This window comes from Hermetia illucens, chromosome 4, assembly GCF_905115235.1.
Source record: "Hermetia illucens chromosome 4, iHerIll2.2.curated.20191125, whole genome shotgun sequence".
Classification (NCBI taxonomy): domain Eukaryota; kingdom Metazoa; phylum Arthropoda; class Insecta; order Diptera; family Stratiomyidae; genus Hermetia; species Hermetia illucens.
In genome coordinates this window covers 52,740,160-52,763,043 of record NC_051852.1, presented here as the reverse complement: position 1 = coordinate 52,763,043, position 22,884 = coordinate 52,740,160, and the positions used below count along the sequence as shown (strand labels likewise).

The 22,884-nt window shown below is 38.0% G+C and overlaps 1 protein-coding gene across 1 annotated transcript in view; it reads left to right on the top strand.

Annotated features, from left to right (window-relative positions):
- The window catches only part of LOC119655103 (sodium channel protein Nach), an 86,201-nt gene that overhangs the window by 5,080 nt on the left and 58,237 nt on the right, over positions 1-22,884 (top strand). Inside the window, exon 4 of the mRNA XM_038060825.1 lies at positions 9,975-10,089. The gene's annotated coding sequence lies outside the window, so the exon portion shown is untranslated. The remainder of the gene's footprint in view (positions 1-9,974; positions 10,090-22,884) is intronic.

Sequence of the window (22,884 nt, the reverse complement as noted above, 5' to 3'; positions counted from 1 at the left end):
CCGAATGCAAGCAACATTTTATTTTCAGACGTATAATCCTGGCCCTTGATTTACACTTGTTGTCGGCTCTACCTAATTGGTTACACATCTTCTTCATATTCCATTTATGAACTCCGGTTCTTTTCTATTATCCATCACTTTGATCTTAGCCAGGATAGTTCAATGTGCATGAAATTCAAAGTTCCTTGTTCCAACACTTCGAAAAGCGTGCCAGTTGATACGGCTTATCCGCAAAGGCTCGGATAAGACCACACGATATACCTAATGCAGCCAAGAATATCATTATTATCACAAAATTAAGTAGAATTACTTTTAGGAATAAAATCAATCAAATTATTTTCCATTGTAATAACCAAATTCATGAAACTATCTTTACTTTTGACAACAAAATTAATTTAGTTACTTTTTTCCTTTAATATTAAAATTATTTAAATCTTTGATTTTTCACAATAGACTTACTACTTTTAACTTTGACAATAAAATTAGTCAAATTATTTTTACTTTTAGAATTATTTACCTTACCAATTAAATTAATCTTAAGGAAAAGGTGGCACCTCCCATTCAACTTCGATCGAAAATTCCCTATTGTATTCTATTCTATCCTATCACTGGGTGCAAAAGGGATCAACATTCTTCGCCCGACGTTCCTTTGCGCGATGCTTTAGGCTGTTAAAATTGAAACATCGAATGAGGTTTCGGGGTCTATCAGCGATTCCTCTGCTTCCGGCATGGGGCCTGTCTCGCCCAGATCTTTCCATTCCACCGTACTCAATGTCAATAAATTTCTTCCAATTGGGGGTGACCACGTGTTATCATGCTGTAGTGTCAATTTGAAAGCAGCTATATTGTCCTTTTCGAACTCTTTCTTTAATCCTTTATTCCTTTATTCCTTTCCTGCATATTTTGCGCTAATCGCATCTTGCATCCGTTCTTCGGAATACTGTTTGCAACCCGTATCTCATCTCGCAAGTCGTTAAGTGATTGCCTAGGCATACATGCGTTTTCTAAGTTTTCCTTTAAATCTGGATCGAAGAGATACAGCAGTACGCATCCTCACCAATGTGTTTTTCACACAACTGAGAAATATATACTTTTGATCCTCTGGCACTCGACTACTTAATTCGGATACACAGTGTAAAAACTTGAAAAGCTCGGTCACGACAGGGCCAGATTTTTCACATGAGAAAAACGAAATAAACTTTAAGACCATGTCTATTACTCTGTCGTATACCTCGTTCCCTAAATTAGCCATATTTTTACTGGTCTTCACTAGTTCAAGTACACTTTTTGTCCACCTTAACGGGGTTCTTCTGAACTTTTGGTGTACGTGCCCGAGGGCTTAGGCTACTGTCACAAACAGACGGTGAAGTCTGGTCGAAGTATTCAGGGCAACTGCTCAAGCCGGTAAGCAAGTATCGTTCTTGTCATTAATACATCAGGAGTGTTCGGTGTCTTGTGGGGATTGGTATTGGTTTTTGACACGGCGATTGATATCTTTCTTGCCACCCTGAGTGCCCAGTTTAACATAAACATCTACATCCCTATTCTCACGAAATTCACGTTTGCTGTCAGTGATGGTGAACAAATGTCGTTTAATGAGGATATAGTTGGTTTTTGTTTTACTCTTGGCACTATAAAGTGTAAAAAGATGGGACAATCGTTCAATAAACCATTCAGTATTACGGTTTTGAATGAAGCGCTCTAACACACTCCAATTGGATTGTCGCGTCAATGATTTTTTATTTTTAATATTAATAAGAACAAATAGGCAACAATTTGAGCTAGATTTTTTGAGCATATTAATTTGGCCACCCTTTGTCATTACAATAATCTACACAAAAATTACCTGGAGTGTATTGATAACTCAGTTCAGTCACAAATTATTCCTAATTATATTTCCACAATATTTCCAACCTCGATTACAACGATATCAATAAAACTATATAATCTCGTCAAGTTTGCTGAATTTACAACTTGCTGATGCGCGAAAGAAAACATTGTAATAGTTCCTATTGAAATACGATTTTACCCATACAAAATTTGACTACAACTATCCCCCAGCTATCGATTTGGTAGCGTCATTGAAGCAGACACCATCAAAATAGGTTGGGTATGGCTTGTTGCCCATTAGATAATGTTTCTTTTTGAAAAATACCTCAGAACTACCTATTACTCGGTTTTCTTACCGCTACTGTATATAATAATATCATATTATTAGTACAAATTAATAATTCTAGCCGAGCTGAACCCGCTTGTGAACGGGACAAAGGCTGAGGGAAAAGAAGAAGAATTAATAATTCTAGCCCTTAAAGATGTCCCGCTGTTAATAATCCTAACTATGGACTTAAGGCACCGCACAAGTTTTGTAATGTGCTTTTCAACAAAAGGCATAAAATATAATTTGATATCAAACACAATAATAAAATTTTGCAGCAAATTGCAGACGCTTTGATTTTAACTTTGCAAAAGTCGCAAGATTACTTAATAAATTTAAATATTCGATTTTCCAAACGAAGAATGAAAAGTGACAACACAACGCAAATTTTCAAAACAACATATCCACAGATTTCAAAGTTGTTACCATCCGGATCGTACAACTAAAGTGAAAGCTCAAGCATTGAACGAATATAGCCATGTGAAGTATCAAATAAATCAATTACTTTAAGGACTCGTTTTCAGAAACTACCCTACCAAAAAATCTGCTGGTTTATACGCATGGTAACCAGGCTCCGAAATAATCTCCGTTACGATATCTACTCAAATAAAGTTAGTAAAAGTATATTACTATATTTTGAAAATTTACCGCAAATCCTCCTTAAGTTCATCGTAGACCAACAAAATTGCAGTAGTATAGGCTTTAATATGAAACAGCGTAATGGAAAGTTTGGTAGTAATCTTACTATTATTAACAAAGTTGGAGTAGTTCGAATTTGCCTCTGTCAGTACCACATCGAATTGAACATCGGGTATATTCAATGTACGTGTATATGCACTACGAGCTATGGAATCATCGTGTACCCAAATGTTCTTGCATAAAAAATCAACAAAACCTTTCATACCTGAACCACCGAGCTTCCGGTTTCCGACTTCTTTTTACTTGTTTACAAGCAATCCTTGATTCGTGATCCTGGTTGAAGTGTTTGTGGGGGTCGGGTCGGTGAAAAAATGAGTTTTCGTACCTTCTTCAACGAGAACTCTGCGGCCACTCATTTCCCGTCTGGAAGACGCTTCAGGCTCAGAATTCATTGTCTTGAGAACATCGGCAAAGGCTTTCTCTTCCATCGGTGTAATAGGTTGTGCAAATTCAAATTCTCAAGAAGCTACAGAAAGCTATAAACCTCTCACTTTTGTCCCGTGGCCATCTATGTGTAACTATATACTATTGAGATGTTTCTCATTCTGGAGCGGAATCTCGTAGTTAATATTTTGTCCAATCGGTTCTCAGTGAGCATTAATCATCATCATCATCAACGGCGCAAAAACCGGTATCCGGTCTAGGCCTGCCTTAATAAGGAACTCCGGACATCCCGGTTTTGCGCCGAACTCCACCAATTCGATATCCCTAAAAGTTGTCTGGCGCCCTGACCTACCCCATCGCTCTATCTTAGGCAGGGTCTGCCTCGTGTTTTTTTTTTCTACCATAGATATTGCCCTTATAGACTTTCCGGGTGGCATCATCCCATCGTAACCTATTGAGCCGGATTTTATCCACAACCTGACGGTTATGGTATCGCTCATGGATTTCGTCATTATGTAGGCTATGGAATCGTCCATCCTCATGTAGGGGGCCGAAAATTCTTTGGAGGATTCTTCTCTCGAATGCGGCCAAGAGTTCGCAATTCTTCTTGCTAAGAATCCAAGTCTCCGAGGAATACATGAGGACTGACAAGATTATAGTCTTGTACAGTAAAAACTTTGACCCTATGGTGAGACGTTTCGAACGGAACAGTTTTGTAAGCTGAAATAGGCTCTATTGGCTGACAACAACCGTTCGCGGATTTCATCATCGTAGCTGTTATCGGTTTTGATTTTCGACCCTAGATAGAAGAAATTATCAACAGCCTCAAAGTTGCATTCTCCGATCTTTATTCTTCCCGTTTGACCAGTGCGGTTTGATGTTGTTGGTTGGTTGCCACCATATACTTTGTCTTGTCTTCGTTGATGTGCAGCCCATGATCTCGCCCCAATGGCCGCCTGCTCGATTTGGATGAAGGCAGTTTGTATGTCTCGGGCCGTTCTTCCCATGACATCGATATCATCAGCATAAGCTAGTAGTTGGGTGGACTTAAAGAGGATCGTACCTTTTGCATTTACCTCACCATCACGGATCACTTTCTCGAGGGCCAGATTAAAGAGGACGCAGGATAGGACATCCCCTTGTCTTAGACCGTTGTTGATGTCGAATGGTCTTGAGAGTGATCCTGCTGCTTTTATCCGGTCTCGCACATTGGTCAGGGTCAGCCTAGTCAGCCTTATCAATTTCGTCGGAATACCGAATTCTCTCATGGCCGTGTACAGTTTTACCCTGGCTATCTATCATAGGCGGCTTTAAAGTCGATGAATAGATGATGCAACTGGTGCCCATATTCCAACAGTTTTTCCATCGCTTGCCGCAGAGAGAAAATCTGATCTGTTGCTGATTTGCCTGAAGTGAAGCCTTTTCGGTATGGGCCAATGATGTTGTGGGCGTATGGGGCTATCCGGCATAGCAGGATAGCGGAGAATATCTTATAGATGGTACTCAGCAACGTGATACCCCTATAATTGCTGCACTTTTTATGTATGAGACAGATAATGCTTCGTTGCCAATCGTCAGGCATTGATTCGCTATCCCATACCTTGAACACAAGTTGATGAACCACTTGGTGTAACTGGTCGTCTTCATATTTAACTAATTCGGCTGCAATTCCATCGGTTCCTGGCGACTTATGATTTTTAAGCCGATGAATTGCACGGACTGTTTCTCGCACTTACTTTTCCCTGACTTACCAAGAGTGCAATAATTAAGTGCCCCAAAAGGGTAGGGAATTCTGTCCAGAGTCCCAGCACCTTAACTCGCTTAACCGATTCGATACCGCTGGAATTCCTGCTGAAGTTGAAGCAAGCTGCAATCCGAGGAGCCTCGATACCGTCATTGAGGAGCGTTCGCATATTCCAGAACGAAAGCAAAAGTTTGAAGCTAAAAAACAGTTCCACTTGGAAGCATGATAGTCATTTTAAAAGCATAAATAAGATTCCAGATTTGCAGGTTACTATTCCTCTATTCGCTTTTTATGAGGAATAAGGAATACTCATAAATTTCTTGGTCTAACAGTAAATATTATTAGCCCGGGCGAGCTTTGCCTCTCCTTCCTCCTCTCTCAAACGGGCTTAGGACCGTCTATGGTTGGGTTTATTCATTAATGATTACTATTAATTTGAATTATTCTCATTGTTTGGGGGGGTTTATGTTGTCTTTCATTGCGAACTGTATACAATTAATCAATCAATTTCTTAAATCGATTTGGCACGGTCATTCTGTCTCGATTAGTAGTTAATTTACAATTTACCATATGGTATCCCATTTTCAGACTGTAGCTGGCTTCCCTGACGTACAATGTTTGTTTTAATGATGATTTCTTAGGAGTACTGACATTACAAGCTTTCTTATTATAAACATTTCAATCACGAATATATTTTAAATTCAAGTTATTAAATCGAGTAACGCCGACAATACGTCTCATAATTTACTTGGGTTTTCCCATTTACTCGTACTATAAGTCGTCTCTCAACTTTGTTCAAAATGGAATGGAATTTAATCGCACGACGTCAGTAAATTTAGCTTAATTTCGATAGTATTAATTTCGGGTAGTGGAAATGGGATTACATTTTTAATGCCGTGTACACGTAAATGCATTGATTTCTATTTAGGTGCAGATTTGACATTGCAATTGAAAGGAAGGAATGGTTCGTTGTGAGACTTATGAGCGCTAGAACGGATTATATTGTACATTATTTTCTGAGCTACACAACTTTAAATAGCTCTGATTTCATGTGAATAAAAATCTAATCGAAAAGTTGATGGTGCATAACTGTAGATGATTCAAAACACTCCTGCACGTTCTATGCTAATTAGTCTAAAGCCAACCATTGACGACCTTTGCAATTATCCCACTAAGCCTCCGTGCCACGCCACCTTGTTTTTAATTTGATCCTCCAAGGATTTGTTACTTATTAGTATTATTATTACTTTTAAAAAATAGTAGTACTCACAATATTGAAATAGCGCAAAATTATATAAGAAATCTCAGCGACTCAACAATAGGAAGGGGTGATAAATTTCTAATATGATTTTGTAGAGCTAAGTGGCTCTGTTGCATAGTTTAAACACCAATTAAATGTCATTGTCTTTTAATTCTCGGATAACATTAAAGACATTATATGTGATATTTCCCGTTATCATTTTTATATCCTTTTCCTCTTTATCAGGATATTTAATCAGTGCGCAAAGTTTGCTTTCTTCTGGTTCTAATTCCACAATCAAATAGAAATCATGGTATTTAAAAAAGAGTCATAGTATGTATATTACTACATTCTGTACAAGGCGATACTATAAGATTATTCTCACAAGCTGTAAACTACCGAATACTTAACCTGCATCCACATTTAACGCAATCAAACAAGTTTTGAAGAAAAACAAGTCGGGGTACCGGAAGCTGGGCGCTTCGGGTAACAGGTTTCGTGTTCATATTATGTGAGGAACTCCCTGCGCATGGTTTTCTATTCGTATATAGCTATAAACGCAAAATATTCCTTTATTAATTGCTAAACTCCAGATATACATCGATACATACATATCAAAGACATCAATATTTTGCTAATCCTAAATAAAAAACGTTGCCTATCCAAATTGATCTGATGCATCTTCAGGTATTTCCATTTTACACCGTACACAAAAGCATACAAATCTATACTTAAAGTAAATACCATTAGTACTAACGTGCTCCCATGTCTACCCTATTGGACACTACCCGCAAACTTAATTAGCGCATACATTTATATACACATATCTGTGTGCATATGTATGCGCCGTTCATATAATTTAATTTTATATGAATTTTAACGCCAATAACTTTATTAATAGTAGTTGGATGTCATTCAAACTTCCCAAAGATATGCCTTATATTATCACTTATACCAATACCACTTCTAAGATGAAATTAAGGGGTATTTTCGGGTAAAATAGATGTAGGAATGGGATCTATTATATTTTGCGGCCTAGATTACGATTTTTTTCAGATTTTTTGGATGGATATGTTCTGAGAGCAAGATCTATTTCACTTTTTGTTGAACACATTTTTAGCCCTCACTCCCCGATGTCTCACCCAATATCATAAATAAGATGAGTTTGGAAAGGTACTAATCGAGTCCTTTCATACCCGATATGAACATATTCTGTGAAAAAAAGTTCCACCTCCCTTTCGCATTTATGGGGCGCCCATAAATATGTAAAGGGGTTCACAGATCACACCTTCTCACCAGATTTCGTGACAATTGGTTCACTCGTTTCTGAGTAAATCGGGTGAGACAGACGGACAGACAATCAGATGGACATTGAATCAGTTTCAATAAGGTTTCATTTCATAAAAACAGCTTTCGTTCCCCTTCTTTCTTTCATACATAGAAAACCCAAATCTTCTATACTTGGAATTCGAGATGGATAGGTGATACCTGTAATATAACAAAAGTGATATCACCTCAAAATGTAATACCAAATTTCCATCATCGAGTGCGATCCGAACATGGCTTAACACCACAATTCTTGTGATAAGTAATTTCTTATAATGTCATTGTTGGTATGATATCACATCATAATGCATCATCAAATGTCACCGAGTAATATTGTAATCCGGTCGATACGTTAAACGTCCTTAGAACAGAAGTACATTATATTAGGCGGCTGCTATGCACGGAGCTACCCCTATATAGTGTCTAGGGCACACAATATTCTCCTTACCGCTGCTGCTGCTGCTCAAATGAAGTAAATAATAGTATATATATAATATGTGTCCCGATAGCTGAGTGGTTAGAGCACAAGGCTGTCATACGGAAGGTCGCTTTTCAAATCTCACTGGTGGGAGTGGGATTTGTATCGTGATTTAACGTCGGATACCAGTCGACTCAGCTGTGAATGAGTACCTGAGTTAAATCAGGGTAATAATCTCGGGCGAGCGCGATGCTGACCACATTGCCTCCTATAGGGTACTATAATCCTGTAGTGTACCGTTACGGTCTTGAATGAAGTGCTTTAACACACTTCAAGGCCCTGATCTAATTGGATTGTTGCGCCAACGATTATTATTGCTATTATTATGTATATACAGGGTGCGTACGGTATTTGAGGACAACTTGAGAGTAAAACTATTATCATTAGCTTTTAGTTTGAACATGAATGAATGAAACTTGACGAATTTTTTAACTTATTATATATCAATAAACTCATTCAATAAAATGTCCATTAGCTGCAATAACCTCCTCGATCCGGGTCCGGAAACGATTGCATGCCCGAATCAAATGCTCCTTGTTCATATTGGCCATAACGGTATTAATTGCAGTCTTCAGACAAGAAATAGTGTTATGAGGATGTTTGTTGATTTCACGTTCAACTACGCCCAATACGTAATAATCGTAAGGCCTGGGGTGCTAGGCGGCCATAAGTTCGGTGTTATGTGGTCATGGAAATCCTCAGCCATCCAATCTTGTGTCGCGATCGCTTTGTGTGAAGGAGCAGAGTCTTGTTGAAAGATGTATAGGCTGTCACCGCGAAAACTATCAATCCAGGGTTTCACTACTGTCTCTAGAACCTCGAGTATGCAACAGAAGTCGCTCCAAGTCCTTGAGTGAAGAAGTGAGGTGACATGACATGTCCTTTGTTGCTCACAACACCCAAAACCACAACAGTAGCTGGAAACTTCGTGTGAATGACAACAGGAACCCCTGGTTGGTCAGAAACATTAAGCTCTCTCGCAGATTTTGAAGAGTTCTCGTCAATGATCATTTGCACTTTTTGAACAAATTCTGCAGATCGAACAATGTCAGAACGTCGCACGTGTTTTTTGCGTTTTACAACAGATTCTGTATCACCGCCTGATGCTTCCAATTCACGGCGAACCTTATGAACAAATGTACGGGCGCATTTAAGAAAATTAGAGATTTCTAAATCGGTGTGATTTGCACATGTAGCGACGATAACCGCATGTTTTTTCATTTCTTGAGTTAACTTGTAGTCCTCCATGTCTTATCTGAAAAAGAGCAAAAAGAAAAATAATGGTTTCGGGAAATTATAGCGACATATATGCATGTCCTCAAATACCGTACGCACCCTGTATATAATATATATTTTGTGAAAAATGCGCGAAAACCCCCTTTACGTTCATACTAGACTCATGATGTTAATGCATGACTGGATCAAAATCGGCTATAATATAAAGCATCTAATGAAAATCCTACTATTAATGGTAAAGTTATAGACCGTTTGGCTCTGTTGTGTAAATTCACGGCAACCCAATACCACCTTAACGTGATTAATCTGACATGTTAAATGCATATACATCACTAGCTACGTGCGAATGGAACAGTTCTTCACTCAAATTCTCTTGCACAGAAAATATGTACACAACAAAAAGGGCCAACCTTCCGGTTTTTGATTTTTTTTAGAATAATTCTAGTTAACGATTGCAAGTATAGTATGAGTATGAAATATATTGCGTAGACGAAATATGTCCTTAGACATTTGAAAACAAGTACAGCTGCATAGTGAAATGATTTCATAAATCGTAGGGCTATTTTAGTTGAAATTGAATCAAATATTTTTTTAAGGAGATTTAAGTATAAACTGTCAGCCATATTACCTCTTGCTCCTTTATTCCAAATTCAGTTTTACAAATTATTTCCGACTTTTGCTCAAATCCAATACTTAATTCTTTTCCTTTCAGGTATCGTAAGAAGATATGGTAATATTAACTGCCTAAGTGTGATGGAATAAAGCCGTAAACGAAACTAGATTAACCCAATGTCCAAAGTATCGATTCAGTGCCTTAAGAATGACAGGTATGATAACTCTAAACGAAAATTGGCATAACAATGGTTCATTATCGTTTCTCTAAAAATATTTTTGAAGTTAAACCATCTTATACGTTTTATTTCAATTTTCTAATGCATTTTAAGCCTCCACTTTGATATACTTTGTTGAAACCCATTTTCATTAGATTTTATCTAATAAATACTAATATTATTCCGGGAGGTTTCTCATGACTTAACTGTTTTTGAGAATTACCCACAGGAGTCCAGAGATATTCTACACAATTTTTATTTTTTTGTTTGATGAATTCATTTTCTATAAATACGAGTGTGGAAATACGACTTTCACAATTTCTAGATATTGTTCAGCTCGGTTAATATTTATTGAAATATATAATGAGGACTAACAATAAAGTTTATACATTGAGTCCATAATCATTATAAAAACCGTAGAGTGCCTGAACCTAACCTATAACTATCTTAATAGAGCCGCCATCACTGACATAACGATTCAACCAGGGGGTTGCTTGAAGATCTCTGTATAGGGGGGAAACGGAAAAGTTATAAATGAAATTGAGGCGTTTATTTTGTATTATTCGTATTTTGGTTGACGAGTGTTCGCACTATGATACCATATAGACGATCCATCTGCGTAATAAGAATAATCTTGTTTTGAAAATGTTATTATTTATTCCTAGAGTTGATTTTGTGGTTTCCTGAATAACGTTTATGTGTCGGGGGTCGAAGGTGATACGCATATAGTATTTACAGTATTCTTTTACTCTACCTTTGGCCATCACACATTAATTTGATATATCTAGCCTACCACGTGTTGTTTTAAACTCCATGTTCTTCTTGTGTCAACAGTAGTTGCTTACCTTTGTTACATGCTCACAATGTTTTCTCCAATTAAGCTTTGTATTCAGTACTACCCCCAGATATTTCCTCCAAAACAGATATAGTCCAGTCATTAAAGCCGCAAATCCGGTGCGATTTCCGAATTCTTTCAGTCAAGATCGATTGACATGAAATTTGGGGTGGGCGTAGAGGGTGATGTAAGAAACAAAAGTTATACAGCCCCGATGGGCGCTTCTCCCCGGAGGGGTGAAAAAACAGGATTTCAATCAGCATGGAATTCTCTATAGAATGAAACAAAATCAAAAAATTTAATTCTGTTGTTTTGAATGTGTACAATGACATATTAAAATTTTGAAGCGAATGGTCAAGTGCTTTTTTTAATCCTCCACGCCAATCTAAAAAACGTTGTTTTGAGGAAATATGTTTAAAACTTTATTACAGTATTGACAGTAATGACTTTTCAGTACACAATCCAAATCACATGTTCCCTTCTATTTCTACAACATTTTAATAAAACAATAATAGCAGATATTTTGAAGATATTTTGAAGAGAAAGGCTCGATACAAGAAGTAAGAGGTTCAATATACTGTAATATACTATATACTGGCTACTCATATCCAAAACCGAATATAGATATCATATTCTTACCATATATTTTCGGATGTATTTTCAACCAAAATCAATCATAAAAGCGCACATCAGTGAAATATAACTTTTGCTTCTTATGTCACTTTCTACCCCCACTCCAAAATTCCTGTCAATCGGTCTTGACTGAAAGAATTCGGCGGTTGAAAGCTTTAATGACTGGACTAATAGAAGTTTGTATTCGTTTACCTATCTTTTCTTGGGATAGAACAGGGGAGTGATTTTATTGGGGTCTTTCGTAAGATTTTCATTATTACCCAAACCTTGCATTAAGGGGGTCATCCCGTGCGAAGGTCGTTTTTTTTGCCTTTTTTTAGAATTCTTTTGTGAAGAACTGGATAAAGATACATATACGAATTATTCACTATAGATTTATTAATATCTGGAGCGTGCATAGTAATTTTTTTCACCTCGATCGCATAGTTTGTTATTGAAATACAGAGCAATTCATATACCCATCTCTAAAAAAAAGGTGTTTTTCTTCTGCCACGCTAGAGGGCGCTGCGATAATCTTAAAGAAGTAAACGGTATGTTAACGTACAGACTTAACTACAGTCCGCAAACTAGGATTATTAAAAAATATTAAAAGCAAAATTTTTGGTGCTGTGTTAAACTTTTTTTTTGTGAATTTTGGTGTTTTTTTTCACGCCTTCTTCAATGAATAAAAAAAACTACTGAATGAATCGCAATTATCCTAGTTTGCGGACCGTAGAAATATGTTCTGAATAAGTCCTGAAAATTTCAAAGAAGTTCGTTGGATAGATTTTGGGTTATGGTGGCAGCCGATTTTCAACATGTAGTTTCGAGAAAAACGCATTTAAAAAGTAGAATGCGATTTTTAGCTATAAAACCTTAACTGGACATTAATCTGTTATGCTTAGTCCATAAACCTTAGGTTTCTTCAAGAAAGACATGTACAGCCTTGGCTTCAACTCTTGTCTATTTAGCGAAGTCATTTGAACGTCATTCAGACCGATAAATACGAGATTTATTACGGCGAGAAGAATTTTCCAATAGTAAAACTACTGATATGATATTCCTGAGCGTTATATCCTACTTTATTTAGTAAGATCAGCAGTTGGTGCACTGTAAGGTCACAGTAGTGGTAAAAGAATTAGCCCCTGCGGGCATTCCTTACGAATAACAACTACTATAGTCTCACCATATGTGTAAGTGCATTTGGACCAGTCTGCCCTTTAGCAGTGATAGCAGCAATCTACATACAGTGCTTCTATATTGCGACTTCTGGCCCCTGGTATCATAGACTTAAAGGAGGTATTATTGAAAGTCTCTGCTATTTTCATCAGAACTATAGTAGTCGTCTCTTTCTTGTTAAAAACGGTTTCAATTCCTCATATTATAGTCAAATATATTTATTGAATCGCTGGCGTCTCCATTCTTGATCGCGAGCGATATTGAGCGTGATTTATTTAGGATATTCGTTACCATTTATTTCAAATTGGTTTTGAACACAAATATATTGGGCATTCTGCATAACATTGGCTAATATTTTGGGCATTATAGTTATTATTTTGGCTCGTATGCTAGCTTTGATTATGTGAATGGTGTTCGACTTGTTGGCATAAAGATTACTTTTTCAGATTCCACAGAAAAAAATCTGGTCCTATCGAATCCGGAAAACGAGCTCCAAAGCACAAATCTTCATTTTTGAATGCAACGTGTCCCAGGAATTTGTACTGCAATAACTTCATGGTTGCGGCTACGGTGTGGGCCCTTTGGTTGAAAAGTCGTGAGACCAGTTTCACGCACGAAGTGCTCCAATGTTCATAGCGACACGTTAGCGTGCTCCGTTGATGGTTTCTTTAATTTTGAAGAAAAGTCATCCGATCACTAACTTTTTCCTCGTGCGTTGGGTTTTCGTGAACGATGTGTGAGTTCTGTGTTCTCCCAATCCAAATTTGTTTTTTAGTATCGCCAAAAGTCCACCATCAAAATTTTGTCTTAGAAATCAGGTTCAGCATCGCTCATTCTTGTGATGGTATTTTTAAATTGCAAACGGCGTGGATTGGAGATTTTCAACCTTTTTTGAGTAAGTTGGATTTTGTATGGGAAGAGATGATGACGTTGCTTCATAATCCTCCTTAGAGTCGTTCCACTCTTGAGGTGAGCGAGAACAGATAAAATCGAATACTAGAGGTTCTTAAATCACTGTTCGGCGTATTAGGCCATCGTTTATCCGAACGACGTTTTGGTCGTTTCCCCTCAACTTCGATATTCATAAAAATTTTAGCAAATGAGTTCTCGTTAGCGTAAATTACATGTTCATACCATCGCGGACGCCTCTCTCACAATTTTCGGAGGTGATCATCACATGTTACGCCACTGGTCCGACGCAAAATCCTCGTCTCCATTACGGATAGGCGCTGTCCATTGTTTTTGATAGTCGGCCAACACTCAGAACCATAGAAAGCGACAGTACAGATGACACTCCGGATAATTTTGAATTTAAGATATTTGCTTATGCGTCGATTACAAAAAAATTCCGGAATCTTCGAAGTTACACTGATGCATGAAGTAATTTCAAAATGCAGTTCACAATTGGCTGATAACATTGATCCGAGATATTTGAATCGTTAAGTTCTTGTCAGGTCGCTGCCGCTGACAGTGATAGTGCCGGTTTCATAAAGGTCGTCAAAAATTCAGTTTTATTCAGATTCAATCTGAGACCGGCTTGCATAAGGCCATCAAGTTTTCGAGATCAGCTTTGTTATAAAACGCCGGGAAAACATCATCGGCACAGAGCAGTGTATAGGTCGCTGGATGTTGTCCCATGTGACAGTGTCCATAACAAGAACAAAGAGGAGTGGCGATAGAATAGATTTCGATAGTCCTGCCGCCTTTCGAATTTCACTTTTCGGAACGTAGTAGAGCAATTTGACTCGGCGTACGAGCTTCTCTGGCACTAGGTGCTGCCGCAGAGCAGCACAATGACGTGATTGAAGAACTCACTGAGCCACTTTATTGGACCTCGGCTCTTCGCTTTCCAAAGCTTTTCGGCGATGTCTTCAGGTTCTGTTGCTTTTCTCGATTTTATTGGTTCTATGCTTCCTGAACTTCAGTGGCGCTGACAGGTGGAATTGCTCCAAATGGCGGAAGTCCTGGTGGAAGTGGAGGATGAATGCCTTCATCCTGTAGTTGAAAGCTGTTCGAAATATTGTCGCCATGTGTTCGTTGCAGTTCGTCGATCGGTGAGCGAAGTACTGTTCTTGTTATTAATGCGGCAAAAGTGTTCAATATCCTGTATGCGTTGGTGTCGGGTTTTGAGTTCTCATTAGCGAATTACGCGACCATACCATCGAAGACGCCTCTCTCGCAATTTTTCCACGATTAGTGCAACTCCATATCGATCACGGATATCCTTATTTCGGATGTGATTAAAACATCTTAGGTCACTAGTCCAACGAAATATTTTCGTCTCCATTCATTGTCTTTTATATAGTCGGCCAATACTAAGAAACGTATAAGGCGTTAGGGCGAACGACATTGCGGTAAATTTTAGATTCGAGATACTCATTGATACGTCGATGACAAAAAACGCCAATTGTGGAAGGCCACTTCATCCAGATTGCGCTAATGCGTGAAACAATTTCATAATGCAGTTCTCCATTGGCTGATAGTATTGACCCGAGATATTAAATCACTTAATTCTGGGGAGGTTACTGCCACTCAATGATAATTTCTGGGTTATTAGGATCGGTTGTCCAAAATTCAGTTTCATTCAGATTAAATCTGAGACCGTGTTGCATGAGGCGATCACTTTACTTTTGGACAAGTTGCTCGAGATCAGCTTTGCTATAAAATGCGAGGAAAGCATAATATGCATAAAGCAATGTATAGGGCCTGGACGTGAAAGGTATGACAATGTCCATAACAAGAACAAAGAGTAGTGGTTAGAGGTCGTAGGAATGGTAGTAAAATGTTGGCATTTTAAGAGAAAATAGTCTATTTGCAATTACAAGTTCATGAGTGTCCGCAAAATCCACTATACGTTCGCCATCCTCATTGCGCGCTACAGACTCTTTCCCCCGTTGGCACCTGTAGCCGTTTGCCTTTTCCCTTACATGAAGATTAAGTTCGCCCGCAATGACGATATAATCATCAGCAGGTACGTTATAGGTCTTTGCATCGGGAAGTTGCCAGAAGGAATTTTTCTTGGCATCTGGTCGATATGTCTGCGGTGCGTATGCGGCGAAGAAGTGAATGGTACGATCAGCTGATATGACAGTGAACTTAATCAGCCGGTCATCAAATCGTTCGACTTCTTTAATGGTATCATGGAGACCCTATGAAATGACAATGCTAATACCGTGTCGAGTGTGTGGGCTACCAAAATAGAGAAATATATATCTATCTTCACCGCGTTCGCGTTCTATGTTGCAGGTTTTTGGCTCCATATCATCGGGTTTCTTGTAGAGCACAGGTATCCATGCGCCTTTGCAAAAGGCTCTTGCGAGTTCCTTGGTCTTTCCAGTCAGAGTACAAATATTTAGCATGTAGACACGTACTTTTTCTGCTCGGACCATTTTTTTTTACGTCGTGACACTGACCATAGGTCAAGAATCCTTTCCCATTTCTCGGTAGGAATGGGGCCCATCCTGCCGCGCCGACTTATTCATTATATTATTCATTCGAGGATTGTCGATTCACCAGGATTTCAATTATAATTCCAACCAGTAGCAACGAGGATTCATTCATGAAAATAAGAATCAGCAATTATATTAAGGTCATATTAGTTAAAATTATCCTGACGATCAATATATTGTTTGTATACCAATCCAAGATTTGCCTGCTTGTAGATAGAATTCGGTCGAATGCAGAATCCAATCTGTCGCTTTTGCTGTTGGCCGAATGCAAATCCGTTCAAAAGCTATCAGTCACAAATAATTACGCCGCTATCAATCTCAATAGCGGATGGATAACAATTCAAGGCTAGGTTCGCAATTGACTACACTTTATTCACAATATCATACAAATTTATACATTAAAATTGCTTACATGTCTGCCTGAAAATGAATTTTTATATCCAGAATTTATTGGAACCGAAATTCAATTGCAAAACGCAAACGAAAAAAGGGGCGATTTATTAAGTACACAACAGTACATTGATCTTAAGTAAACGCTGGCAAAATCAACATTCAGCAAAACCAAAATAGAGTTCAATACTCATTGGATAAAGCTGAAGAATATTATATTTATAGTATATTACGGATTGTTGTATTGCGAGGCCGTTGAGCGGTAGATCAACTCTCATTGTTACTGGTCGATCGCGATCGTGAAAGGTTTTGTTGTGTTGGTTCTAGGTTGAGGTCCTAACATCTTCGGCCTGCTGCTGGCTACTACCTATCGGTTGGTGCAGAGGAGATAGCTTGAGATAATTACGATGTCAATGAACACTAGATAGCTCACTGAGACAGAATGAATATTGCCTGTATTCCAAGGGGTATGTAGCATTTTCCGCTGCTGCAGCTTCCTTAGTTCACTTCGTAACCCGGTGAAATTCCTTTGGAAGGAATCCCTCGAGCTCACATTGTTGCTTAATTCTGTTTGATGGATTGCAAGAATGAATTCTGAGATGCTTCTGATCAGTATAAAAGATATGTAAAGCCTTAGGTGTTCTGTGGGCAACAGGATTGGTGGAGACCATCGTTCAGGGTGAAATAACCGTTGCACTTTGTGCTTGGATCAATCCAGGTTCACAACCCCTGTTCATATGCTTACAGTCAGCGACTGGAGGCAAGCCATTTGCTTCATTGTCAGTAATTGTTGGCGGTAACCATTCTCAAGATAGTCAACATAATTATTGCTACTAATCAATGTTTCACCTTAATGTGAAAGAAACTAAGGTAGGATGGTTAAGATAGTTTTATCAAATATATGGGCAGTCAACCGAGCCCTCGTACGATTTTTTGATGAGAGCAAGCTACATGGTGAATCTACCCTGTTGTGGTATCGGAAAGGATGTATGTAACAGATTGGTAGCACGAAATAATTATAATAAGGTATAAATATGATGTTGATAACTATCTATTTATTTATCTAGTATGCCCTGATAATTTGGGTACACGAGTTTGATAATTAATAATAGTTACTGTACCCTGTACACTATTGTGCATCCGTACTCAAAAATAGGATCACATGATTTAGATTTGTGGGAATCGTGGCAGCAAAAAGTTTACGATTTTAGACATGTAAATATCGTAACAACCTCGAATATATATTTCACACACTATATATTTTTATAATAGTAATTGGACGGAAATCCTGAGCTACGTGTTTTAAGAAAGCTGTAAAAAAATATATCAAGATAAAGCATATGGAACAGAAAGTTACTTTTACAGGAGAGGAAACATACTTTTATTATTTTTCTCATCATTTGGTGGTGAAATTAAAAGGCTCCACAAAGGTATTTCTGACCCTTGGTAACATGGTTTCAATTTTACAAAAAACTAGTCTCACCGAAAAGAGTATAACATAAAATGTTTTATTTCCCTTCATTGTCCCATTACCAATCTTTCTTGTTTGAGCGTTCATTGGGGTATTAACATACAAAAATCTATTCGACTAGAAACGAGATCCAAATATCCAAAAAGTGTTATGTAGGTATTATAAGTATGAGATTGGACTAAAATATGTTAGTCTGTCTAGGTACATATCAACTTCACTTTATTGAGGCGTCGTCGGACGAAATAACAGTAACCACCAGAAGCAATAATTATTAAATAAACGTATATAATTTTGAAACGATTGATTATCGTCTAAATTAAATTGACGTCATATCATATGCGAAGAATACAATAAATTATGTTTCTTTGCCGATATACTGACTTTTAGTACCAATGATAGATCAAACGCTACTAAGGCGGCTCAGTTATGCAAGATCAATTAAAATACGAATGCAGTAGGGTTCATAAATCAGTTAATGGATTTTGGAGACTACCAGAGAGCTTAAGTGTGACATATAATTTACGAGCCAAACAAATGTCGAAAGATATAAAAGTATGAATACAAATATAAAACTATAACATAACTTATTTTTGAGTTTAACTGTACCGAGGAGTTACTACTCCAAAGAGCTGAAAAATACTAGACAATACTGCAAACCAAAAGCAACTGGATTGTTGAGCAATTATTTCGGTGGAAATAAGTTTGAAGTTTAAAGTTTTGTGTAAACGAAAGCTATATTAATTTCGATTCAATTTTTGTCTGTCAGTCCGTCACACTCGATTTATAAGCGGAAAACTGAAGCTATGATCACGAAATTTGAGGAGAACATGTAGTCTGTGATTCCCTTTGCATAGAATGACTGGCATGATTTAGTGTTAAATTTAAGAAGGGGGGGGGGGGGAGGGGTCATGTAAGGTCATGTAATTTTCAAAATTAACCTAACTTCCAATGTCTGCCGGGAGGGAAGAACAAGTGCAGTTAGGACCCAAAATTTATGTACCATAGAATGCAACAGGTCTCGTTCTCAGGACTTATTTAGCCGAAAAATCAGAAACAAATCACACCTACATAAAATTTAGGCTTCATGTATCCTATCTACTCATATAAAGGTAGTAAGAGTGCGTTATTCTATGTTAGAAGTTAATCAAAAACCCCCTCAAATTCATCCTAGGAGAACAAAATGGTATGAATATAAAGGATAATATAGGGCAGAATACTGGAAAGTGTTGAGGAGATCATGTTATTACCAACAAGGTTACAGTAGATCAATGTTTTCTATTTCGTGTAAATTTACTGCCTCCTAAGACATCGTTCATAGACATACATATAGAAGTATAGCGATTAGCTATATGAGCGCCGACATAAAACCGAAAATTATGAGAGCCTCTATGTATGTATGTGTATGTATACGAGGGCTACATAGGAATATCTTATTTTTACTGTTTTAATATGTATAATATTTACATATCTATATCTGAAAAAGGTACTAGCGTCCAGCTAGGATAATTCATTCAAACTGGCCCGCCGTACCTTGACAAAGATTTCAAAGAGTTACACATTTTTTGTAGAAACTTAAAATGAGATTGGAAAAATTGGACCACTTTGTGTAGTGTTTCTCTCAAAAACTACTTAACAGATCGTTACAAATTTTGCGTTTTTCTAAGTATGACTTACTGACCAATTTGACCTGAATGATAAACTTTACACTTTTTAAGGTTTGCTATGTCGGTCTGTCCGCCTGTATTTTCTTTTTTGAGGAAGTGGAAATCTTCAAAAGACACAGGCCTAAACACCGCGGCATGTGGGACTTACTCTCCCTATGCCCTGTGGAACCACCATAAGGTATTACATCACGGAACGGAGTCAACTCACTCTGGCTTGGCCACCTTTCTCCTCTACGCGGCGTACATAATCGCACTTTTCTAGCTTCCTCTCCTCTCTCTCTCCTTTCGCAGTTTGTTCTGGAGGGGTGCCATCATGATGTTGATCACATCCCAGTCCCCCTGGCATGCTAGCATTCTTGGGACCTGCACCTCCCTTAGAGCCTCCTCTAGGTTCTTTCTTTCTTCTACAAATCATGGATAATGGAAGAATACGTGCTCTGGGTCCTTTGGAACTCCATCACCATTTGGACAATCGGGTAAGGTATCCAGTTTAAACCTGGACGATAACCTCCATGTCACTTGACAAACTAGGTAAGATCATAATTAACCTCACCGTGCCGTGTTTCCAACTACTCATTGATGGCAGGAATGAGCATGTGTGTCCACCGACCTTTTCCCGATCGTTCCCAAGGCTCTTGCCATCTATTTACAGATCTTTCCCTTGCGACTTTCTTCGTCTCTGATAAAGGAGAGATGGGTGTGACTTTATATATGTTGGTTATCTCATTTGCCAGGATATCAATCGGCATTCCCGATATGACAAACGCAGCGTCAATTGAGACAGTCCTGAAGACAGAGTACACCCTTAGAGCTGTTCTTCTGTAGACTGCACCGAGTTTATTATCTTTAAATGTGATATGCAAAGCTTTTCCCCAAATTGGGGCTTCGTAGAGCAAGATCGAGGTCACTACCCTAGCGATAAGCAACTTGGGAGCGTATCCTGGTTTTTCCACTTTCGGCATCATGCTTGCTAGAGCCATATTTGCAGTGGACGCTTTGTCGTAAGCATATTGCACGTGTTGCTTATAATTGAGCTTCACATCTATCGTCACTCCTAAGTATTTTATGGAAGTGGTAATATTATTCCCAATACGGGGCGTATTTTTTCGGGACACGGGGCTTTGCTTCCTCCTATTCTACCGAAAATCCTCAGCAACTCGTCTCTGGTGACTGGCGGTATCGTCGTCACATTCAGCGGTCGCTGGAAGCTGTGAGTGCCCCCCACTTGCAGAAGGAATAGTCTGTGGATGATTTTTAACAAAAGGGTAGGGAACGTGATCTGCGTAGATAAGCGGTCTCTGAATCGGGTCATCACGATTCTATAGATGCTCTCCCAAGGTCTTTATCCGCTCCTTAAAGCATTCCCGCTTGTTCCGTTGGATGGCGACCTGGAAACCCTCCAAACCCTTTTGGGCTTCCTTATAGACGCGCTCATTCCCCTTGATCGATTTCATTTACTCTGAGCCGCTCTTCTGGTTCGGTGGCAGGCTGATCGAAGACACCAGTAGTTTGGCCTTCTACTGGGGAATTAAGATCACCACCAATATATCTGTGTGGGGTATCAAACAAAAACTCTCGATTAATAATAATAAAAATTAATAATAAAGACGTCCTTTAAAAAATGTAGATCGTAAAATAGAAGTTAAATGTAAAACATACTGAATAGTTTGAAGGGAATCGCAGTATTATAAACAAAGTTATGGTGCTTCAACTTCAACTTAAGACAGGATAGAATAGAAATAGCACGCTAAATTGACTGGTCTAACATATTTGATTCATATACACCATGACTTGCCAGCTCGATACAAATGATGTAGTCGTGTGACGAAATATTCTGACATATGAAATAGGTTTCATATTGAAACGTCAGGCTTCTGGATTACGACTTGTTTTATGGTTCTGACCGGAACCCTATCTCTATAAAACCTCCCCAATTGAACATTGGGAAACGAAGTATTTCACTCATATTGTAAGCAGGAGCGATGCTTTCGTCACCCCGATTTTTCATGAATAATATATATATTACACAATTTTTTAAGATTAAAAAGGGAAAACATGATTTTTTAAAAAAATTTTGCCACTTCGGCCTCCATTTAAAGGTCATACTTTTCCAGCTTACGACGCCTTTCTGAAAACTGTTTTGCGTATCACCTAATTCTCAATTGGTTTATCTGGGACAACCAAAACAATTTGTCGCGTTTTTGTGGGATTGTCGATGTTGATTATCTATCTTTATATCTAATCCTACATGGTGCTTTTTGGAAAATTTATATCTGTTTGTTCATCGGAATAAAGCAAGTAGTGTATTGAATAAGTAGAGGATTAACATCCAGATCTAATCTGAAACAAATGAAGATTTATGTCTTTAGTTACTACTGATAATAAAGAGACAGTAATACAGATTAATGATTGGGAATATCGATGTGACAAATAGATAAAAATGATAAGTAGCATATATTTTGGTAAAATTTAGATTGGATATTTTTAATGAGAAATACTTTCACTGCCTTGTTTCGATTGAGTTGGGAAGGAGATCGTGTGGTTTAATGGATTATTGAAAAAAAATTTTAATAATAATAATAATTTTTGTCGCGACAATCCAATTGAATCAGGGTTTTGAAATGTATTAGAGCACTTCATTCAAGACCGAAAGGATTACGATACCATGTAGGAGGCAATATGATCAACTTTGCGCTCGCTCGTGATTATTACCCTGATTTGAGCCAAGTACTTATTCACACGTCAACGTCAAGTCACTATACAAATCCCACTGCCACCAGTGAGATTTGAACGGCAACCTTGTGTTATAACCACTGAGCTATCCGGACATTGAAGAAAAATCGTTCCAATTTATTCAGTGTTTCTTACATTACTTTTCTAATGGAGCGACAAATTTATCTGTTACTAACCATACGAAACAATTGTGATTGCCAAACATGACTCAACCGACCTTCTTATTCTGCGTAAATTTGCTTTGTTACACCGACCTTAAACCATTTTCGTTTCCAATATGCTTCAGGTATAAAGATTTTGTGTTCATCTTGTGTGCGAAATTTTCTATGCACGTTTTTCCATTCGTGTATCCTTAAAAATTCCAAATATTTCTTGATATATCTAACTCCACCGTTCATATGAGTTCACTTTATATGGTGATGTCGTTATACACGTCTTAGATTGCGATAAATTCACGTA